Here is a 23,294-nt window from a genome sequence, read left to right as displayed (position 1 = left end):
CGTTACTATGATCCCCGCAATTTTTTCTACTGACGAGAGAATCAACTGAATCCCTTAATTCCATATGGCAGGATCTACAGCCGTTCATGGAAAATCAAGGAGCTGGGCGGAGACACCGACATCTTGCAAGAAACAGAGTTATAATGGCATTAATTTGAATGAGACAGTATCCAACACATGACATGTTGGCATTACTTTTAACATGTAAACTACCACAGTTTCAAGGGAGTTGTACTTATGGATCACAATATCATTCTTATGTTTTTAGCTCATTTCACCATTTCCCTTCGCTTATCAGTACACCACCAGTACCATATTTTTCAGAACGATGAACTTTGTTTCCTTTTTGAAACATTTGGCAAGTCCTTTTTGTCCTGTTTTTAAGTTTATATTTATTTGCTCTGCTGGGACCGAATCCAAGCCAGTACGCCCGTCTGTTTCCTCATTTTGAAGAACAAGGACTTCTTCCACCTATAGAGACCTGTCCTTTGACGTCGCTCCTAATCTCCCACAATTTTTTCGACTGAATCCATAAACTGCACATGGCAGGATCTGCGGTCGTTCATGGAGAATGAAGGATCTGGGTGGAGACATTGACATCTCGCCAGAAACTGACATCTTGCCAGAAACCGAGTTATGATGACATTATCCAACACAAGATATGTTGGCCTCACTTTTCAACATGTCAACTACCGTGGCGTAAAGTTAGTTGTACTTGATTATTCCCCCTGATGTAGTACTACACATGTACTTTTTTTTTTTTTTTTTTTTCAAAATTCCTTTTATAACCTAACCCACCCCAACCCACCCCAACCCCCCCCCCCCTCCCCCTTTTATAAATTGTCTTTTCAACTATTTCCCTTTTCTAAAATATCCCTCAGAGCCTCAGGTTTCGTGTAGTTTGTCAGGTTTTATGCCGTTAGCCAAATTACGCGAGCTAAAATCATTTCCCCTTTATCCCCCCTAACACTTTTCATAATGGCCATAACTTAGCTTCGTATATTTTTTATTTTTCTTCCTTTCGTGCCGAGTATGTACAATGTCTAGATCTTATATAACTAGTCGTCACACTCATTCTATGCACACTAAGAACAGTGATACTCTTTTTCTCAACGGTTTGTGTCTTTGAGGTTTAGTATACCGTGAGGTATATATAGGGCAGTTAGACTTTAGGTCTTACTTATCATAACAGTTGTACTTGATTATTCCCCATGATGTAGTACTACAAATCACAGGTTGCCTGGCCCACGCAAGAAGAAACCAGATTTCTGGCGAGCCCAAAATTGGACTCGTAGTTAACTGACCCTTCCCCCAAAAAGAACAATATTATATCATTTTGTTCAATCTTCCCATTGTTGACAATAACACTACAGGTATATCGACACAAATAAAAATGCACTTCTATGGATGATCATGATTATGATACTGATTTTGTTTAATAGACAATCAGAGACGTGTTACACAAGTACTTTATGTTTATAGCAGCCATTCACTGGAATCTTCAACAGGGTTTTCTAATACTAATTGCAATGAGTTGAACCCATCATTTGTATTGCTGTCATTGTTCTGAAAAATAATATTAACCGTAAAACAAAGTGAATTGACAGTGTGAACATTTTGTACTGGAATCGCCACAGTAGCAGTTCTCTTCAGGATAACATGATAGACAGGGATTATTGTCACACAAAAAAACAGTATTTTGATTAAATTCATTTTCTTATTTGCTGTTTTACCTAATCCCCTTGTATATATTGTAAATTGTCCAGAACCCAGTGGCCATGATTGTATATAACCCATGTCTATTGTGTAGTACCGCGCCTTGATTTGTACGGTCTCAGGTTTAGGGTCCAGTAACTTCATTGCATATTCAAAAGGTAAGTTTCAATAACTTTAAGATTAAATTAGATTAAGATTAAAATATTTTATTGTCATGATAAAAAAAAACATGTGCTGGTGTGATGTGTGTAGGGATATAGTGTATGCTAATGGGGATGGCAATAGGGGGTAGAGCAATTGGGTTTGGTGGGATGTGAACACGGTCCTTCTGAGAATTTGTGCTGGATGCACACACCCTGTTTTTGCTGTGCCGTTGGTTGGTCATTTGAGACCACAGTTTTTCAAGATACATTGTATATATAATTGGAAAACCAACCTGAATTCTGCTGTGTCAGCTTTTTGCAAGCAATACTTTTATCAGCTATTGTAGGCTTTAGCCTATTAATTTGGCCAGCTTTGGAAAGGAAGACAGACAGGTTGGAGAATAGACGCCTACAATCATGGCCCGCAGTTGAAGTGTGGAGTTGGTACTAAAGTAAGAGGTCCTCCATGAACCGCTGGTTCACCGATGTGTTTGTACAAAGGATTCGAGTGAGGAGGATCCACGCTGGAATTCGTTACCAAGAGCGTTGGACGGAACAATATTGAACTATAACTGAACTATTACTGCAAGGCAGTCAACAAAAAGCTAAGTGTAGCATAGTGTAAAACCTCTAAACACAGTGTATGAGGTGAATCTTCAAGAGTTGAAAGTATATAAAGTTGGTGGTTGAATATTTATAGTTCATTGTAATATTGAGGGGAGTGATTTCGGTTGGATTTTTGTTTGGTTTTGAAGTGTAACCGAGGACCTAGAAATACAGATAACAATTCATTGTCGTTTTTTCGTCGGGAAGTAGTTAGGATGTTTTAACAATTTACTGAATCACTATTCCTATACAAAGAAGGAGTTCTCAGTTTTTGACCAGGTGAAATTATTATTTGAATTGCAATTATTAGTACATAGTCATACTGACCCTTAAGCCTGAGACGTAATTTGTATTGGAAGTGTCGTGTATATATAAAGGATTGTTTTATTTAATAAACTAATAGTGTAAATCGAGAAATTTTCTCTGAGTGTTATTCATTGGATTATGGACAACATAGGATTGTTCTGACAATTATGGAAATTAAAGATTCGGCTTCAGTTCTAAGCCATGACAGTATCACAATCCCATAGTTTCAGGACCAGCTTCAGACTTCCCAAGCCATCAAGATTGGTGCCTCAAGACCACTGAACCAACTGATGGATGACAAGAAACTAATTTCATTTTTCATTGAGAAAGCAACTCCCTTCGGACTGTTCAACAAATTATCAAGTGACAAAAAAAGCTTTTTGTTGTCGCCAGAAATTTATGGTGTCATTTCCAAACTGATCAAGACAGACGACGGCCCTAATACAGACTCACTGCTCTGTGAGCTCTTCTCTGAAGAGGAAGCTTCGCAAACTCTAGGTACCCAGGCAGTTAGGAAAATACCAGCTGGAACTCCCTTCTCCATATCCAGAAGCACCCAAGTTCAACCACTCACGAAGTTGCTGGTGACAATGGATGAAGGCCAAGGGCTGTTAGACCGTTTCCTTATTTTGACTTCCCAATGTTTCCAGCCTACTCCCGTTGAACGCCAAGAAGCCCAGGACTTTCTGGCGACACAGAAGGTTTCTTCATTTTTCAACTTGATTTTGGCAGTTTATGACCTTTACATAGTGCCAAGCTGATATAAATTTGACAAATTTGCCATACGTATGTTAAACCACATGGAAACAGAGTTTGTAACCAACCTAAATGACGCCATCAGAAACGGCAACATTCCCCCTCAGTCCAAACAAATTTGCAATACGTATGTTAACCCACATGGAAACAGAGTTTGTAACCAACCTAAATGACGCCATCAGAAACGGCAACATTCCCCCTCAGTCCAAACAAATTTGCAATACGTATGTTAAACCACATGGAAACAGAGTTTGTAACCAACCTAAATGACGCCATCAGAAACGGCAACATTCCCCCTCAGTCCAAACAAATTTGCCATACGTATGTTAACCCACATGGAAACAGAGTTTGTAACCAACCTAAATGACGCCATCAGAAACGGCAACATTCCCCCTCAGTCCAAACAAATTTGCAATACGTATGTTAAACCACATGGAAACAGAGTTTGTAACCAACCTAAATGACGCCATCAGAAACGGCAACATTCCCCCTCAGTCTAAACAAATTTGCAATACGTATGTTAACCCACATGGAAACAGAGTTTGTAACCAACCTAAATGACGCCATCAGAAACGGCAACATTCCCCCTCAGTCCAAACAAATTTGCCATACGTACGTTAACCCACATGGAAACAGAGTTTGTAACCAACCTAAATGACGCCATCAGAAACGGCAACATTCCCCCTCAGTCCAAACAAATTTGCCATACGTATGTTAAACCACATGGAAACAGAGTTTGTAACCAACCTAAATGACGCCATCAGAAACGGCAACATTCCCCCTCAGTCCAAACAAATTTGCCATACGTATGTTAACCCACATGGAAACAGAGTTTGTAACCAACCTAAATGACGCCATCAGAAACGGCAACATTCCCCCTCAGTCTAAACAAATTTGCAATACGTATGTTAACCCACATGGAAACAGAGTTTGTAACCAACCTAAATGACGCCATCAGAAACGGCAACATTCCCCCTCAGTCCAAACAAATTTGCCATACGTACGTTAACCCACATGGAAACAGAGTTTGTAACCAACCTAAATGACGCCATCAGAAACGGCAACATTCCCCCTCAGTCCAAACAAATTTGCCATACGTACGTTAACCCACATGGAAACAGAGTTTGTAACCAACCTAAATGACGCCATCAGAAACGGCAACATTCCCCCTCAGTCCAAACAAATTTGCCATACGTATGTTAAACCACATGGAAACAGAGTTTGTAACCAACCTAAATGACGCCATCAGAAACGGCAACATTCCCCCTCAGTCCAAAAAGATGGACACCGTAAAAAGACTTGCCCTTGGCCTCTTTGGCCTCCATGTCAGACCTTTGTGCTTTTTATATATCAATATTTTAAACATATTATAGCAGAAATGCATGTGACGGACATGTGACTGTCTATTTTAGCCTCTGTGTTTTATGCAGGTATTTGCTGCGTGACTGGGCCGATGCAAGTGAGCAGAGCGTAACGCTGACCCAGACTGGCAGGGTGCAGGTGCGCAGTTGGCGATTTTAGACAGCATGTGTAGAGGCATGGCACCAGGCGGCTAGTGTGTAGCGACAAGCGGGTCAGTGTGATTAGTGGACGAACTCGAACAAGACGTGTTTCTCTAGTATAGTGTATTGTATATGTATTGTATAGGGAGACCATGGTTATTTAGAGTACATGTATTTGGGAGATTTGTCTTTGGATTAGGGTTCAGTGACAGTTTAAGGACTTCTTGTTACCCAGTTTAGTTTTTAAGAGTCTGTTTGTCGGTGCTGTCGATGGTGGACGATAGACTATCGTAAATTTGAACTGGGTTGCATTTATTTGGGCTATCTTTGTATCCTTGCATTTTATGTGATAGGCCCAGGGTCTATGCGAATTTATCCTTGCATTTTCATGTGATTGGTTTTTGTGACACGCTAGGCAAGAAAAAAAGAGGAAAAGGTAATATTTCTATCTTTTTGTATACAGAAAGTGAAGAAAAAATAGGAAAACCCCAACTTGAAATGTAGTGTTTGTTAATTTACAAACACTAGGTGTTCGGGTTTTTAATGAAAGTTAGTAGGCTTATTACCATGGTGATGTCATGCAGACATTTTTAAGTATATTCATTTGATGTACAGATTGTCAAAATAACTTATGTGGTAGAGGATTTATGAAATATTGATGAATGTAGAAGAGACCAACTAATCAAAAGGGAAAGCATAAATTCTGATTGAGGTGTTTAAGCGAGATTCAACGACACTTATTCCCTGAATTAAAGAATAAGTTGCAGCTGAATCCACAATCATATCGAACTGACAGGGTTGACTCAGCCAGTAAAATTTCAAAACTTCTTCAAAGTATTTCAAATCGGTGCATCCAAGCTCTCATGAAATCTTGATTCGGTCCCATTGGACTCTTTGAAATATTTATGATCATGTTTTAGTAAAATCAGTTTGAAAGGCCACATGTACAATACTAGGATTTTGCACATGAAATTTGTGTAAATCCTAAATAAAGATAAGAATGGTGCAAATCAACTGCCTGCAAGGCATGTTTCACTTACAAGAAGTTCTAACCCAATTCCATCTGGTCCAAAAATTGATTTTTTTTTTTTTTTTTTTTTTAGTGATGACTGTTTTTGCACCTGTACCTTCTTTAAATCTTAAATGATGCAAATTATCGGACATTGGTATCCTTATCTTTAATGACATGCTCATCCAGCTGCATTTAGCCAAACTAGTATGTCATTTATAGATACTTCACTAAACATCCAGATGATCCAGCAAGCAATTTCTTTATGTATTATTGGCATTCTCATTCAGCCACTACTGGTCAAACTAGTATACCACTACAATGCAGAAGGGAACACAGTGGCGTCCACAAGTTTGTGATGCTACGTGTATGTGTACATATCCTGCCACGGTACGAACATGTCTGAGTTGATGGATGTGGTTATCTTGTGGCTTAGGATGTTGCTATGGGCAACTTATCCCACAACCCTTGTTTAAAGGATGATAAGCCAGAGCCACAGATTCAGACCATGGCCTGCCAGTTCAGATGGAGTGGCTGAAATAAGCAATGGCAGTCTCAATCAGCTACATCTAGCTGAACTAGAACTACCACTACAGTACAGCGTTAACGGTGCAGGGATCTTAATTCTGGTAAACTTGATTAGCTACATCTAGCAAAAATAGCTTACTAGAGATGTGTCCCATTTTATTATTGGCATTTTGGATTGATTTACCGGGCAATCTTGTTGATCTAGTTGGTATGACACTGCTCTAGAATTGCAAAGGTCGTGGGTTCGAATCCCACCCAAGTAACATGCCTGTGTTTTGTTCACAGAAATCAAGTAAAATCGAGCTATAACAGACATCGGTGTATATATAGGTAAAAACCAAAAAGCATATTCTTTATCCCGATGCAAATTGAATATCTATTAAATATTTTGGATTGCTCGCTGGATTGGTTACCTCTACTAACTAAGGTTCATGTATTCAGAATGGCATTCTCAGTTGGGTAGGAGCCAAATTAGAATTCCCACAATATTCTCAATGACAGGTACAGGTGCAGATTTGGTGTCCATCAAATAGTTATGGCACGCTCAGTTGGCTACATCTAGCCAAAATAGCATGGTCACTCACTCACATAACGGACATGATATTTGGCGTTAAAAGTAGGAACCTTTTATTAAGTACAATCTGACAATGTTTGACCTGCATGTCATAAATGGGATTGGCTTATAAACAGATTTGTCAGGGTTTTTAATCACTATGGTTTCATTTTTTTTTTCTCTCCAAAATGGGCAATAACAAAATCTATAAATCAGACCAACGTAGGAAGAATATCATGCCTGCATAAAATGTACATGTATATGAACACCCAGCAGGGTGGATATGTGCGCATTACAAGTCTTATTATTATTATATTATAATTAAGTAGGATTTGAAACTTTGCATGGTGGAGATAAGATATAGAAGAGTTTGCGGTAACACCATGTTATGACAATCTCTAAATGAGTTGGGGTGGTTCTGAAAAGAACCGTTGAGTTAATAATCTCTAAATGAGTTGGGGTGGTTCTGAAAAGAACCGTTGAGTTAACCCAACGGTTCTTTTCAGAACCACCCCAACTCATTTAGAGATTGTTATTACATGGTGTTACCGCAAACTCTTCTATATATATTATTATTATTATATATTTCTGGACAACAATCAGGACTTTAAAAAATTAAATACTTTTGTGATTGTAGGCCTACATAAACTTGACTTTAATGGCTTACTTAAAGACCTGAAAGATTTTCACAAGAACAGTGAGAGCCAAACCAAGATTTCCACCTTTGTTCAATAAATTCAGGCAAACTCAGTTGACTACATCTAATCAACATAACATACCTTTTGCAATATACCAGTGCTGTCAGTATTTTTTAATCAGGGTGATTTTGTACATTTATCGGGGAGATTTATCATGTACAGGTTGTATTTAGTTCTTGAATCGATTAGATACAAAAGAAAAGGTTTTTTTTAACAAGCTGAGTTTCACGATCTTGTTGGAGTCAATGTTATTTCGCTGCATAACCCTTTTTTTACTACTGATTAAAGTTTCTGTCTTGATTGATTGTTTTTAGAATGTGAATTGTATCTGTGTGTTACTTCTATTAGGAGTTAAGCTGGATAAGATGGTCAGTAAACATGAAAATGGAATGGCAAACATGAAGGAAAATGTCTTGGCAATGCTTCGCAGATGTGCCCATTAAAACACCATTGCTGAATACAACAATGCGGTTTTGAAGTCAAAAACTCCAAGGGATGAAGAACATCCAAGTAAACTTTTCACAAGTGTGCATTCCAGAGGCCAAGGTTTGTAACAAATAAAATTGTTTGGTCTTACATTTCAGATTAATATCATGACTAAGAATGCCCTGCTCTCTGATCCTGGGTCAGCAGATTACTTGAGGGCGGTGTTCAAACTGGCTATAAAAGTTAGTATAGTGACAGTTAGTATCAATCCGAAGTGTGTGCTACGATGACCAGTCACTCCAGAGGTCTTCCAAGAAGCCTTCGCTTTATGTACCAGTACTCCGATAAGCATTTCAGTGGATGAACTTGATTCAAGTTTAGCCATGTGCTGTGGCACCACGGTAGGCCAGGTGCTGGAAATAGAGTACTACTCCTAGTTGCTGTATTTGAAATCAGAGATTCATTTCAAGATAGTGCCTTGATGTTTCGCTTCCTGTAATTACCAACATTAGTTTCTGGTATATTTCCTACTGACTGGAAAGAGGCTTTAAAGATGCTACGTGTATGTCAGATTTTTGGCCTCAAACAATAAAAATATATTTTTTTAAGTGAATGGTATTTCAAAGAGTATCACCCGCTCTAACGAAAAAAAGTTTAACTTATACTTTCAATGTTTCGACATGTAAATTTTCCATTTTTATCCTTTTAATGGACAAATAAATTATTGAATTGAGTTGACTATACTATCCATTACCCTGTGGATCCTGTACAGCCAAGCCCAGTGTACTTAATATTGAGTGCATGAACAAGGCAGGACTGAACCCTAAAGAAGATCACTGTATCCTCACAACTGTGAAGGACAGGGCACATGGAATGGGAGTTGTTTCCATTATCAAGACAGCGAGGGATCCTCTATTGCCAGACAAGGCCTTCTGGGCAGCCTTTGCGATCATCAAGTGCGAGGTGGAGAAGGATGGGTAGAGAGTAATGTTGTATGAGCCCGATGCACCTGAATCCACGTTCATCACTCGGCCCCTCATTTAGGCAATAGGGGATCAGAACAATAGATCGTCGGCTGTTGTTCTGCTCGAAGGTATGGAGCATGATCGGGAGGTGCTCCGAGGAAGAGAGCTTTGAGTGAATGTTGATTCCGTATGGAGGAGACATTCACTGAAGTTCTTCAACAGCATGATAGACGAGAAGTTGGATATAGCAGACGGCGGTTTGCAGGGGAGTGGGTCTACGTTTGTTTGCACTCTGTGCCACGCAACGAAGGAGATGGCGAAGAGCAAGTTGGGCAGCTTCTGCATTTCACAAAGCTATGAAGAAACAAAAGCCACTGCCCAACACCTCCAGGTCAACCCTAATAATGTTTCTGCTGCTGAACTGTCGGAAGATGCCAGGGGTGTAAAGTCTTATCCAGTACTTAGGTCTGACCCCAAACACAAGCTCCTGGATGCAACCCATGCGGACATCAATTTGGGTAATTTCTTCAAGAAAGTCATAATATGTGAATTGCCTGCTTCCAAAGCTGGGACACCAATCGAAACCTCAAACCCATGTTTGAGGATGTAGAGAAGAAGTTTAACAATCACTAAATGGAGACGATTGGGTTAGTGCCCAAGTTAATGTTGCCAGGCAACTTTGCTCGTGACCTGTTTAACCAGACCAAGGTTGACAATTTCCTTGCTTTGATTCCTGATGAGGATAGAAACAGAAGTTAAAGGAAATTTTGAACTTTTTTTTTTTCTTCGTAAAGTATATCGCTCTACCCATCCAAACCAAGAAGATGTATGTCTTTACAAGGACGAAGCTGTTAAAATGGGGCGTCTTCTGCTGGTCAACTTCACCTATGTTGGCTGGCCTAACTATCTTCACAAGATCATAGAGCATGTACAGGAGATCATCCAAGATTCAGAAGGGCCAAGAGCATTAGTGGCGAAAGCAACAAGGCTGCCAATAAATTATTATGGGAGCTCTGGGGACATTTAAAAGAGTGCATATTTCAGGAGCTTGCAAAGAAAGTCATTCGGCAGCCAGTTTCATGGAGATCGAGTAGTCGATCTCCTTGACACTGAAACATTGTCCCCACAACAAAAGGTGGGCCTAAGTACAAGGTGAGTGAATTACAAAGTGTATGTAGCTTTGTACGTGAAATATTCTCAATGGAAATGTTGGCAAGGTCTATTTATTAGGCGTTGTAAAACAACCAGATATATCTAGCTAACTAGGTATATCTAGCTAAAAAGGTTTTCACTATCCTGGAAAAAGATTGATAGAAAATGTTTCTAAGTCCAAAGACATTTTGATAATGTGCAGGTAGGGACAGTTATGTTTAATGATGTATACATTAGAAAATTACAATGTCAAACTGAGAGCAGGATGTTCTTGTTGACCTGACATGAAAGAACAGCATAGTTGATGATCGCAATAGTGAGGTCTTCATGTAGAAACACCACTACTTTTGTTCAGCTTTTTAAAGGAATCTTGTGTAAAACATACATAGAGTCATAGTTTCTTTGGTAAGAACTGCATAATTCTTTTCCACCACAGACAAGAAACCTCGTTGAGCACAACCTACGATTGTAGATGTGGTGATCCTCGGTGATTCTGACTAATCCATTGGCAACTTTGACCTCTACCACTTGCTGCCTGCTACTTGTTTTAATCAAACCCTTTTTAATATTTTATCTCAAAGCTGAACTTTTGTTACTCATTTAAAAACATAGATGCACTAAATGAACAAATTTGAACCAGAACATTATTGAACATAATGTCATAATGTACTATATTCAACAATTTTCTAAATTCACCGTTCCTCCACAACAACCTTCTTCCAAAGCTGGGACATCAATTGAGGTCTCAAACCCATGTTTGATGATGTAGAGAAGAAGTTTAACAATCACTTAATGGAGATGATTGGGTTAATAGTGCCCAAGTTAATGATGCCAGGCAACTTTGCTCGTGACCTGTTTAATCAGACCAAGGTTGACAATTTCCTTGCTTTGATTCCTGATGAGGATAGGAACAGAAGTTATAGGAAATTTTGATTTTTTTTTCTTTCTTCGTAAAGTATATCGCTCAACCCATCCAAACCAAGAAGATGTATGTCTCTACAAGGAGGAAGCTGTTCAAATGGGGCATCTTCTGCTGGTCAACTTCACCTATGTTGGCTGGCCTAACTATCTTCACAAGATCATAGAGCACGTACAGGAAATCATCCAAGATCCAGAAGGGCCAGCAGCTATTGGCAGCATCACTGGCGAAAGCAACAAGGCCGCCAATAAATAATTAAGGGAGATCCGGGGACAATTAAAAGAGGGGACATTTAAAAGAAGGCACTGTATGCACAGCTGCCATGTTTTTAAGTACAGCTCCTTTTAGCATTTTAAAATCGCTTTTATTCTATGCTAATTTAGAAGTTGATATTTCATCTGCAAATATTTACAATGCAAAACTGCACAGAGATATTGACTGTTTGCACGCTACACAATCATTCCAACTGGAGCAGCGGCGTAGCTCACCTGCCAGACATGCAACCACAACCATGATTAGGAGAGTGTCACTTGCTGTACTGGATCCAGCTAAGTAATGGTGTTGTGGGGATAACTGCCATATTGATGATGTTTTGTTGCTACATTAAACTGAAAAGAAGAATTAACCTACTTCAGCATAATGTCACCTCACTGGCGAATCTCCCAAACTCGCTCGGAACCATGCAGCAGGCTCCACCCATCCCTCATGGGCCTATAATAAGCCTCATGGAAGAGTAAGGTTTAGGCCACTGCAACAACAGCTGCAGAACCGATTGCCAGCAGAAGACAACAGGTACACGTACATTCTGTAATGGTGGTATGGATTATTTTCTTTTTTCTTATGTAAGTCCTGTAACCAAATGTACATCTGAAATGCATATAAAATCAAGTTATCAAGTGTGAAAACTGACGTATGCAAAGTTTCAGTTTTTTTAATGGCCAAACCGAATGGTCATTAGAGTGTACTACTAGGGCCTAGACAGTTCAATAGATAAGTTCTGGCATAGGTAAAAGCCTTTCATCTCAATCTTTCTGACTGTCTTTTTGCTGGCAAATGATCTGGCAAGGATTTTGCTGTACTGGCGGCCTGATATCATCACCCGTTCCTTCGCCGCCGCCTCCTCCCCAACAGACTAATACAATTAAAACCGATTTATTTTGTCTTTGTGGTTTATATTATTTTGTCTTCGTTACACTTGCGTTCCAAGGAGAAATGAGAAATTTATGTCTGTTATGTTATTTATGTCTGTGTCTGTGTATTAACAAAAACAATGCAGCTAAACCGCACATCAACTCCCACTTTTGCTGAGTGCAAGTGAGTTATCTTTTGGGGATGGCGGCCTGATTTGAAAAGGAAGTGTCATGTTGGTCAGTTTAGGACAAAAACAAGCTTAATGTTGGTGGTGTTGGAAACCCAGTCGTCAGCAGATATATATAAAGCAACGATCCAAACTTTGCTGATCAAAACTGGTCAAAGGAGCTGAAAATCATCCCATCTGGATATACGCAGATATTTCTACAGTAAGTTTAAATATGAAGTTGAGAGATGTCCTCGGCTGGAAAAAAATGGAAGTGAAAGTGAAAGGGACGGCAAACAAGGCTACACCTTACCAACAAAACTGGAAGGAGGATAAGGTAAAGGCATTGATTACGCTGTGGGCCGATAAGCAAATCCAACAAAATTGAAAGACCCATTAACAAGAAACACCAAAGTATACAAAAAAACTGGCAAAGAAAATGGCTGACTTGGGATATAGAAGATCTCCAGTCAGCGTCAACAATCAAATAAAACCCTTAAACCAAAATATAAGAAAGTCGTTGACAACAACACGTTGGTGCAGAGCAATCTATTATATTGAAGAAGAAACTTGTTTGTTTGTTATTGTTTTTTATGTTAACATACCCCCCCCCTCTTATTTTTCCCTTATTCTTTTCAGCAAGAAACCAGACAAAATCGTGGAAAAAGAGCATTTCTGTGATGAAATTTGGATAAGAAACTTTAAATTGAAATGTGTAAAGATTTTACTTTCTCTTGAATTAGATGTGGTGATGTGACTTCCTTAAGCGTTTGTTTAAAAGAAAAGTGTAATTAAAAAGTTCAACCCAACATCCCATTCTCAATCTTAGGCAGTACACAACTCCAACCTTTAGCCAAACTAATTATCACTATGGATGAAGGTCAAGGGCTTCTTGACAGATGCTAATACTTATCCCGAATGCTTTCGCCCTACGCCAGACCAAACATCTCTCACCCAATAATTCATCCAAAACCAACAAATTCATTCTTTTATTGAATTTGTGTCGGCCCTTCATGACGTTCACCTTGCGCCTAAGACATATCAGTTCAGTGCCGCAGGCAAAGAAGAACGAAAAAAGTACGAAACCGATTTTGTTAACATTCTTAACGAAGCAATCAAAGGTGGAACTGTCCCGCCTAAATCAAAAACAATTGACATTGTCCAACGCATTGCATTAGGGATTCACGCGGCTGATCATATTTTGTGGCAGCTACTAGCATCACAAGTACATGTACCCACACCCCCACAAGATGAAATCAGTCAAGTCACAAATGAGAAGGCCATCATCCCCTTCTGTTCGGAAACTCGTGGACGATTAACTGGTATTTTGTTAACCTGGCCAAATGTTTCTTTCTGAGATAGTGTTCAAATACCAACAAACAAACACGGTACACCCAGGCCAAACATGGCGCCCTCAGTGCGTTAAATAAACGGTTATCATTGCATTGAGTGTTTGGTCAAAGCTTTTCTTTTTGGAAACCTCAAAAGAATATTCCAGATTTTTTCACGAGTTTGTATATTTCTAATCTTTGGTTGTTGTCTTTGTTTATGTAAACAGAAGGTGCTTCGTTCTACAAAGTTCGATAAATACGAACATCGAGAAGTTTACTAACGAACTGAGACGATCTTTTGGTGCCCAGGGTCAAGGCTCAGGAGGGCCTTACGAACACAATAACTTAGAGTAAAACAAAGTTCTCTTTGGTCCAACAGTGATGTACACACCACCGATTGGGCGTCCACTCCCTCATATTTGTTTAGGTTGCATCCCATTGTATTGTATGTGTTTCTTTACTGTGTATAAGCATGGTTTAAGTGTCATTAAACTTACTAATCTTATAAGAATGTGTTAGTGACATGAAAATGAGGAATTGGTGGCCAGTTTGATAAGGAGAATCCTTAGTGGCCACCTTTGAGAAAAATTTACAAAAACAAATGAGAAGGCCATCATCCTCTTCTGTTCGGAAAATTGTGGATGATTAACTGGTATTTTGTTAACCTGGCCAAATGTTTCTTTCTGAGATAGTGTTCAAATACCAACAAATAAACACGACGCCCTCAGTGCGTTAAATAAACGGTTATCATTGCATTGAGTGTTTGGTCGAGGCTTTTCTTTTTGGAAACCTCGAAAGAATATTCCAGATTTTTTCAAGAGTTTGTATATTTCTAATCTTTGGTTGTTGTCTTTGTTTATGTAAACAGAAGGTGCTTCGTTCTCCAAAGTTCAATTAACACGAATATCGAGAAATTTACCAACGAACTCAGACGATCTTTTGGTGCCCAGGGTCAAGGCTCAGGAGGGTTGATCCACACATTCACGGCAAAAGACTTAACAACTTTTTCCTTCGGGAAATTGAATGCTACAACCGGTATCTCTTTTTCCCGTGACTTTGGTGTTGTCATTCTTTGTTCTGAGATAAGCACAGATCTTCTCGTCAAACAACAGCTTGTGATAAAATAATTGAAACTAGACACTCAGCAGAAACTGAAATGACACTAACTTTCAAGACTGCAAAGTCGGTGACGCCATGAAGGTGTTGCATTTAAACAGAAGGTTTTATAAGTAGCGTGAAATATCTCAAACCAACATTACATATGGATATATAAGTTTATAAGTTTCAATGGCTCGGTGAGCTCATTGTTAATTGTTATAATTGTATTCTGGTTCGAACCAGAATTTGAAGCTGTTAATGTTACACCATGGTTTAACAAGTCACAATTTCAACTTTTGAATCACTAAGTGATGGTACTTGGACATGGTATTACAATGCACCTGCTTGACCGCTTTAGTATTTTACATCATATAAAATCGAAACGTCTAATAAACCTGCAGTGGTTCTTACAATACACAATCACCCTAACTAATTTAGAGATGATCATTTATGTATTACCGCAAACCGTTACTCTACTACCTACATCTAAAACACCATAATGAATGTTTGTGCCATTACTTTATTTTCAATTATGTGTATCTACACCCAGTTTCAGTACAGGCCGTTATGAGGTCACAGAATGACACTTCGACCCTTTCTGGTTTAAAAATTCTGGTTATGTAAAAACCGATTAGCAAATACGGCCAATTTTTTTGAATATTGCTACTTTGTAAAATCGTGTATCATGTGGTTTGACAATTGAACAAATCTCCTCAGATTATAAAAAAGCTTTGTGAATCGACGTGCATGTGTTCGCCGTTTATGTTGCAATCTGCAAACTCCAAATGGAAATAAACTGATTGTGACACAAGGCGCAGCTATAGAATGATTAAATCACGCTGACAGCGATGTTGAATTTGATAAATTCAATTAGGCATACGTTCATATAATTATGTTAATTTTCTGTGACCCACGAATCACAAAATGAAATATTACAAAGCAAATGTTATGTTCAGATGAGTGTATATAACTACTTCACCATTGAATGATCATGGATGATCATTCAATTCACACTAAATATTCATAGTTTATGTTTAAGTATAACCTATTATAGCCCATGTACAGAGGAGCAGACCACCGGCCAAGTTTGTGCGCATCTTCTGTTGGTCGACAGACGGACAGAACCTGGGTTCTAACCCCCAAACATCAGCTGGACAGGGACGGTCAAGTAAAGTATGGCTTCAAGTGCAGTTAAGTTGTCGTTGCAATTCACGTTGAATTTTGAAATAGTGACGACCAGAAATCGAGCAGTTGGTATACAACAGTATACTATTAGTTTTAAAAAAATAACATAAAAAATTGACGGACCAGTCAAAAACCTGGCGGACCAGTGAAAAATCAAGCCAACTGGTCCTGCTGGCCAGTTGAAAAAAGTTAAGGGCAACCCCTGCACGAGCAAGAGTTCCTGGAGGTTTTGAAGCAAAGGAAAGGTTAAAATTTCATCAAACTGTGTACTTGGTAAAAGACATCACACCTTAGAAGCATGTGCTAGGGTACCATGTTACTGAAGTAATGAGAGCACATGGAAACATATCACCTGAAGGCCTAGAAAAGTTAATCGAACTTGTCACGAAGTGGCGAATGGAATTTGGATAGTTTGTTGATTGTTTTTGTGTGAAATAAGTTGGAAATTGCTTTGTTTTAACTTTGAGCTAAGTTGGTGCATACTTTTCGAGAATGAGAATAAAAGTGAATTGTATGTGAATTTGATGTAAAATGAGTTGAGGAAAGTTTAACTGTTGTGAAGTGTTGGTTGGAAATTTGTGTTGTCAATATTCAGTTTGCATTGGCTATCATTTGAAGTATGAACTGAGTGAGCGATACTGTGATTTTTGCAACATTGAATAAATACTTTTGATTGCTATCTTTCAAGATATATTGTTTATTTCTAAAAATTGTTATTTTATGTTGTTTTTCAGAAAGATGGAATAGCTGTCACCTGTTCGGAGATCTGACAACCAGTCCAAACCATATCCAAAGGAAGTACTTGTGAAAGTGGTTTTTAAAAAAGATGGTGAGAGGTGTGCAGGCAGCAGCAGTGGCATTCTCTCATTTAAGAGCCACCACATTTAAAAAAAAAGAGATTTAATTACTGCCTGTTGCAAGGTAATACTACAAGATATACAGGGTTTAACAGAATTGTGTGTACTGTTTGTTTGTTATTGTTTTAATGTTAACATAAACCGCCTCCTAATTTTTTTCCCTACTCCTTAACCAGACAACATCTTGGAGAATGAGCATTTCTGTGATGAAATTTGGATAGGAAACTTTGAATTCAAATGTGTAAAGATTTTACTTTTTCTTGAATTATATGTGGTGACTTCCTTCAGCGTTTGTTTTAAAGAAAGGTGCAATTAAAAAGTTCAACCCAACACCCCATTCTCAATCTTAGGCAGTACACAACTCCAACCTTTAGCCAAACTAATTATCACTATGGATGAAGGTCAAGGGCTTCTTGACAGATGCTAATACTTATCCCCGAATGCTTTCGCCCTACGCCCTACGCCAGACCAAACATCTCTCGCCCAAGAATTCATCCAAAACCAACAAATTCATTCTTTTATTGAATTTGTGTCAGCCCTTCATGACGTTCACCTTGCGCCCAAGATGTATCAGTTCAGTGCCGCAGCCAAAGAAGAACGAAAAAAGTACGAAACCGATTTTGTTAACATTCTTAACGAAGCAATCAAAGGTGGAACTGTCCCGCCTAAATCAAAAACAATTGACATTGTCCAACACATTGCATTAGGGATTCACGCTTCATCATTTTTTGAACGATAAAAGTTTGGTATTTCATTTTCATTTGTGAAGTGTCCAGTTATTATTATTGTTGCCGAAGTTGTATTTTTCTTTGACATTAAACTCTGGTTTTAATGACATGGACACTATTGGTAATTGTCAAAGACAAGTCTTCTAACTTGGTGTATCTCAACATATATGCATAAAATAACAAACCTGTGAAAATTGGAGCTCCATCGGTCTTTGAAGTTTCAAGATAATAATAATGAAAGAAAAAACACCCTCAAAATTTGATTTCGCGACCTCAAATTATAAATCAAATGTCTCAAAATCAAGTTCGTGGAAAATTACTTCTTTCTCGAAAACTACTCCACTTCAGAGGGAGCCGACTCTCACAAGGTTTTATACTACCAACAGCTTCCCATTACTCGTTACCAAGTAAGGTTTTATGCTAATAAATATTAGAGTAATTACCAATAGTGTCCACTGCCTTTAAGTGTTCATTGGTAAAGTGTCCAGATATAATTGTTATTATTGCCGAAGTTGTATTTACTTTGACATTAAACTCTGGTTTTTAGTTTTCATTGGCAAAGTGTCCAGTTATTATTCTTATTATTGCTGAAGTTGTCTTTACTTTTACAATTTGCAAGAAAGTGAATGATGGACCCCCCACCCTCTCCCCTTTTTGACAATGGACCTGACTTGGTACCTGGACGGAACATTCAAATATGTGAAGCAGCTGTTTGTCCAGCTATTTTCTGTCCACGCCTTTGTGAAGAGTGCCAGTGGTGGCCAGAAGCAGGTGCCTCTGGCATTCGTCATGTTGTCACGCCGTACGAAAAGAGACTACCGGAAAGTATTTAAGGCCCTGAAGAGAAAATTACCACCAGCGTCGGCAAAGTGTCAGCGGAGTGTCCGCACTAACAACGATGTAGAGGGTTGGTATCGAAGGATCAATGGACGTGCAGGACGGCACACCGTCCAGTTTAATACAACGTCGTCAAACTTTTGCATGCAGAATCCAGATTTGTGCAGATTCAAGTGAAGCTGGTAAAAGAAGCAAGACTTTGCCGCAACCAGAGGCGCATGTACCACCAGATTCAAGGGCGGGTGTTCAAGCTTTGGGACGACTACAGAGCAGGTACCATCCCGACAACAGCACTTCTGGCAGCCTGCAAGCATCTAACTAGGCCATCCCTGTAAGCATAAGTGCTTGCACCAAAACAAAAGTCCTTTTCAGGGCCATCCCCAACTAAAGAGATTTTCATGCTTGTCGTTTATTCCACTGCAAATTTACCCCATAAATGGGAAAACTTTTGCTCATTTTTAAAATCAACAAGCAGAAACTCAACAACAGTTCTGATTAAAAAAAAAAAAAAATCTTTAAAGACAACAATCCTGTTCCCCCCCCCCCCCAAAAAAAAAAACACAGGGTAAACAAATTTTGTTAAAAAATTACAATTTTAAAAAAGTTAATTACAACATACAAAAGGGGAATAGTTATTCTGAAATCCTTTCAATTTTTCTACTCAACAATTCATCCTTATTTTTAAAACCAAACACGCGAATCAATCAAGTTGTTTGGGAAAACCCGTCCAAAAATAACCATTAATTAAAAATTGCAAAACACAGAAACAATATATTTAACATGCAAAGGGCGCACTCCATTTGTTGGACAGTAACCAATAAAAAAAACCTTCAAATCACCTAAAAAAACAAAGAGCGTATAATTATAATAATGGAGGTAGCGCACTATGATCTTTGCTAATCATAAAAACCGAACAAGGAGGACCCAGTAACAACAGGACACTTTAAACGAAAGTTGGTTTCATTGTTCAAATACTGGGTACGAAGTGACTTGGGTAGGAAGTGACCTGGGTACGAAGTGATCGACATTCCAACTTGACTAGACATTCAGCTATGCAGAAAGACATCCTTTCTCAGGTAAGTTATACTTTCTTGATCCTGATAATCAGAGTTGATAACACTTAAGAACTTAAAAAGTACGAAACCGATTTTGTTAACATTCTTAAAGGAACACATTGCCTTGGATCGGTCGAGTTGGTCTTTGAAAAGCGTTCTGTAACCGTTTGTTATAAAATGCATATGGTTAGAAAGATATTGTAAAAGTAGAATACAATGATCTACACAAATATGCCTCGAAATTGCGTGGATTTCTTTTTACCTCGTCGACTAACACGGTCGGCCATTTATGGGAGTCAAAATTTTGACTCCCATAAATGGCCGACCGTGATAGTTCGCGACGTAAAAGGAAAACCGTGCAATTTTGAGTGATACTTGTGTGGATCAGTATATTCTACTTTTAAAACATCTTTCTAACCATATGCATTTCATAACAAACGGTTTCAAACGCTTTTAATAGACCAACTCGTCCGATCCAAGGCAACGTGTTCCTTTAACGAAGCAATCAAAGGTGGAACTGTCCCCCCTAAATCAAAGACAATTGACATTGTCCAACGCATTGCATTAGGGATTCACGCGGCTGATCATATTTTGTGGCAGCTACTAGCATCACAAGTACATGTACCCACACCCCAACAAGACAAAATCAGCCAAGTCACCCTACACAGAGCCTTCAACTTGACTAGACATTCAGATATGCAGAAAGACATCCTTTCTCAGGTAAGCTTTACTTTCTTGATCCTTATAATCAGAGTTGATAACACTTACAATTTATTGTGATTGTTATTTTTTAGTCAAGTGAGGTTTTCTTACAGTTTTTACACAATTTCTCCTTATTTTCGATCATTGCCATTATCAATTAGTCCAATATCGCTAAGTGAGTTCTTGTTAAATCAATCATCTTCTGACCTATTATTTAGTGCCCAATTCGAGGAAACACACACCATTTTTAAGGACAATAATTGCATTAATTAATTATATTATAGCGCAATAAATAATAAATAGAAAATTACCACTTTTTTATTCTGACTGAGTCCGGCTGTAACAACACATGACTTACCCACCCATCCATCAGTCACTGGTCAGACGGAAATTCGGTCAGAAACCCACCTTCGCATTGCTTGATGGCTGAAGGGTCACTGCGTTAGAGTTTCCCCTTTGGGCTTCGTGGACATCACAAAAATGCAGCAACTGAGACACGGGCGGTCGCCACTTTCTTCTCTGTGTACGAATCTCCGTCCAAGCTCCGGTCCTGGAAAAACGCTACACGTAGTAGCCATTTTGAGCAGTTCGGACTAGGCTTAAAGGTTTTTTTTTTTGGAATTTTGAGGCTTTTAACAGAGGGTTGGAATTCGTCTACTTACAGAACCAACCCTGCAAACATTGAAATTCACGAAGAAAGCAAACCCTTCCGTCCACACGACACATCCCCGCGTAGCACCGCTGCAGAATGAACACGACTTTACAGTGTGCACATGCATGGCATCGCTTAGTCAGGTACCTCTAAAGTTAATGGTTAGTATAGACGAGAGTTACTTTCAAGTCGTCTGGATACCAATCTGTCAGTTTGTTGTTGGCCACAGTACGAGGGCGCTAGATAGGTTTAGTTGTGGTGCGTTTTGGCGGCGGTCCTGTTTCGGTTGTTGGTTGTTGGTGGTTCTGTTGTTCAGACTGAACGACCGTTTTGGTTATGACGTCACGACCTTCTCAAAAGCTCAATTCGGCGACTTTATTTCCCCTTCCCAATTCACTGGTATACATAACAGATAGGCATACAATAAACATTTAATATAGGTGGAAACGAACGATTTTCTTTTCTGTTATTTTTTTTTTAACAATTTATAAAAATTCCATCTGATTTTTACAAAGCGATAGAGATCCATCCATAGAGGATTTATTCCTCCATGATCTTCCATTACATGTAGATTTTATTTTACAGTTTATTGCATCTGTGTGCGTGGAGGTACCTCCATGATCTGTGGGAATAACCTTGCACCTATGGTCATTGTTTGTTGGAACTTGGAACCACAAGTAGCACCAGTAGTCTCATTTGCATATTCCTTTGTTGTTTGTTTCATGTTAATTCATTAGCTTAGTCATAGCCCAGCCCTGCAGGAATGTTGTACTCTGGTTCCTAGCCTGTATGTCTTAAAGGCAGTGGACACTATTGGTTTTACATGTAATTGTCAAAGACTAGCCTTCACAGTTGGTGTATCTCAACATATGCATAAAATAACTAACCTGTGAAAATTTGAGCTCAATCAGTCATCAAAGTTGCGAAATGAAAGGAAAAAACACCCTTGTTACACCATGACGGTAGCTATATAGCTCCATGATAACACGAAGCTGTGTGCGCTTAGATGGTTGATTTCGAGACCTTAAGTTCTAAATCTGAGGAAATAAAATTTGTGGAAAATTACTTCTTTCTCAAAAACTTCGGCACTTCAGATGGAGCCGTTTCTTACAATGTTTTATACCATCAACCTCTCCCCATTACTCGTCACCAAGAAAGGTTTTATGCTAATAATTTGAGTAATTACCAATAGTGTATGATTAAAACACAGCTCTAAAAGTTTTAGGAAGAAACACATGGTCCTAGAAACAAATGCAAGGTTTAAGAAAATTACCTTCCAAGACAGAATCTTTTAAAATATAATTTCAGAAACGAAAAATCTAAAGAAACAAAGGATATCACAATTGCGTCCATATAGCAGAAAATACACCTGAGCAGGCAAAACTATCAATGTAGACAAGGAATCTTGTGAAGATAGAACACAAATATGGAGTGCCCCTGGCGCTGCCAGGCTCTGATTATTATTCAATATACATGTACTGGATGGGTGACTCCACTACCAAAGATTAAGAAACATTAAACTTTTGACAATAGACTTCTCAGAAAAGAACAATTAACAGGTACAGGGGTGCTATCCAGCTTAAGGAGGCAATGTAAACAGGAAAGGCAGTTAACTTGAACCATAAGTGACCTGTGCAAAATTTGCAAGCGCAAAAGGAGGAGATCCTGCACAAGGGGATTAGCGAGTTAAAACTGGTAAGCGCTGGGGAGACCCAATGGGAGTTTGTGCAGGCTTGGGAAGGTGCTAATTGGGATTAAGATAAGAAAGCTGGCAACTCCTTATTTATTCCTCCATGCTTGAACCAACTATTTTCTTCCTCCATGCTTGAACCACCTTGAATAATATACAATGGGTTTGCCACCTCTTCCACAGTGACATTGGGTTTTGTGTTACACATAGTACACAAATCATCACAAACCCTATAAGTGTAAACCCTTTGTCTAATGGTTTAATTGCTCCAATCTTGATTTTTTATGGTTCCCTTGAGGTTCCTGGTTTCACTAATTTTGTGCATTATTCCTCTTGGCATTGTAAGTAAAGTATTAAGGTGTAAGGTAGCATTAAAGGGAAAATGATTGGCCTATTACCTTTTTAAAAGGAGCGAGGATGTTGTGTCCTTTCTGGTCGATACATTTTTTTTTAATACAAAATTTGTTGCCAGGCCCTTATGGGGAATTTCAATGAATTTTCTATAGATTTTATATATATATTTACACTTGATATGGTATTTGATGTGCTATTTTCCAAATTTTTATGACGTTTTTGTCTTAGT

At 38.7% G+C, this 23,294-nt stretch overlaps 1 pseudogene; it reads left to right on the top strand.

The window, feature by feature from the left end:
• Positions 1-4,181: 4,181 nt before the first annotated feature.
• On the top strand, positions 4,182-16,998 carry LOC139936451 (V(D)J recombination-activating protein 1-like; annotated as a pseudogene).
• Positions 16,999-23,294: the final 6,296 nt, after the last annotated feature.

The sequence above is a fragment of the Asterias amurensis genome, chromosome 4, assembly GCF_032118995.1.
Source record: "Asterias amurensis chromosome 4, ASM3211899v1".
In the NCBI taxonomy this organism is placed as follows: Eukaryota; Metazoa; Echinodermata; class Asteroidea; order Forcipulatida; family Asteriidae; genus Asterias; species Asterias amurensis.
Note: the sequence above shows the minus strand (reverse complement) of the source record. Positions and strands in the feature narration are given on the sequence as shown.